The 1,759-nt window shown below is 42.4% G+C and overlaps 1 non-coding gene across 1 annotated transcript; it reads right to left on the minus strand.

The window, feature by feature from the left end:
• Nucleotides 1-1,311: 1,311 nt before the first annotated feature.
• Nucleotides 1,312-1,385, minus strand: TRNAI-GAU. The gene has a single exon. It is a non-coding gene; the product is annotated as a tRNA-Ile (tRNA).
• Nucleotides 1,386-1,759: the final 374 nt, after the last annotated feature.

Genomic DNA, 1,759 nt, shown 5'->3' on the forward strand with positions numbered 1-1,759 from the left:
GCACAAGGGGGCTTGTAAGAGATTCTCAGAAGGTTGTGCCCTGCCTGTCATCCTCATTACAAGATGTTAGGAATTTCCCTAACGCCAAGTCAGATCACCGGTCCATCTAGCCTAGCACCGTCTACACTGACTAGCAGTGACAGAAAATATTCCTAGCCCAGCCTGGAGATGCTGGGCAGGGGGGATTTAATCTGGAGCCTTCTGATTGCAAAACTAATGCTCTACCACTGAGCGATGGCCCTATCTGCAAAGCTGTTCACTGAGAGTTTCTAGAAAATAATATGTTTCTGCTATGAATTGCACATAATTTTAGAAACAGAAACCCACTGCAATAATAGAACCCCCATTTTAACCTAGTGTTCATAAAGGGTGGTTAGATTTCGCCTGCTACTTTCCCAACATTGGCATGGCATCAATCAAATGGTTATAAAAATATAAAGGTTGTTCTGCCTATGGGAATCACAAGTGCGATTTTCTTGTCCAGAATTTTCCTGAACCAGAGTTGTGGTATCTCCAACCTACTGGTCCTTCCTGGACCATAGTAAATTATCAGGACTGTAGCTTAGTTGGGAGGAGTGCTAGGTCAATAGTACAGAAGTTGATGCTTTGCACACCAGTTAAATCCCTAACATTTGCAACTGAAGAAATCTCTGTTTGGAACTAGATGTTAGGGGGAAATGGGACTCCCACTGAATACTGATGCCAGTACAACATTCTCCACGCTTGTTACTATCCCCTCAGAAGTTCAGTATTGCTTATCCTACATCCTGAATTCATAACATTCTGCATTTCTTTGTCCCACTCCACATCACTGGCTGCTACATCATTGGTAGAGATGCAGAAACCTGATTATTTCACTGTGTAAATATTACTACATTACAGAAGGAGAGAGGGAGAACTCAGCACAGAGCCATTTCTTTTAATGGCAGTCCACGATTTTTATAACGTCTAGTTCTGCCTCCAGAGAGATGAAAAAGACCTCTCTCTGAAGACCAAACCTGGACATTAATTGCATGAAGGTGCTATTCATGCAAATAGCAGCCACAGGGAATCCAGAGCCACCTTGGGGTGGAGCAGGGCAGGGTGCGCAAAGTGTAGCTATTTCTTTCCCTGCTGCAATAAAATAATAATAATAATAATAATAATAATAATAATAATAATAATAATAATAATAATAGAACTCTCTGAAGAAGCTATATGGATGGCAAGGGAGCTTCTTCTGGTGACATTGGATCTCATAGGTGTCATAGAATTGGAAGGGACTTCTGAGGATCATCTAGTTCAACTCCCTGCAATGCAGGAATATGCAGCTGTCCTATACAGGGATCAAACCTGTGACCTTGGCATTATCAGCACCACGCTCTAACCAACTGAGCTATCAGGCCCATCTTCCCTTGAAATGTAAATAGCAGCTTTGAAAGGTTGAATAGTTGTAGATTGTGGCAAATAAATAATAATGCTATGAAATCAGAAGGTGGGATAAGCATTATTGTACTGTGGATAAGTTAAGCTCCATTCTCCAACCTTGCACGTTGATGATGGCTCCTCCACATTTCCGCTTGTCTTGTGTCTAGAAAGCACGGGTCCAAGCAGTTTTCCACGTGCCCTGCCCTTTCTAGGCATGGGAGCGAGTGGTTTTGCCTTTGCCCTACTGCTTTCCCCTGGAAAACCTGCTCTTTATTGCTAAATTGGAGCAAACATCAGTCTGGAGAAAACCTAACTGATGTTTGCTCAGATTCATCAGTAAACAGTGGATTTT

Source organism: Lacerta agilis, chromosome 9 (assembly GCF_009819535.1).
Source record: "Lacerta agilis isolate rLacAgi1 chromosome 9, rLacAgi1.pri, whole genome shotgun sequence".
NCBI lineage: Eukaryota > Metazoa > Chordata > Lepidosauria > Squamata > Lacertidae > Lacerta > Lacerta agilis.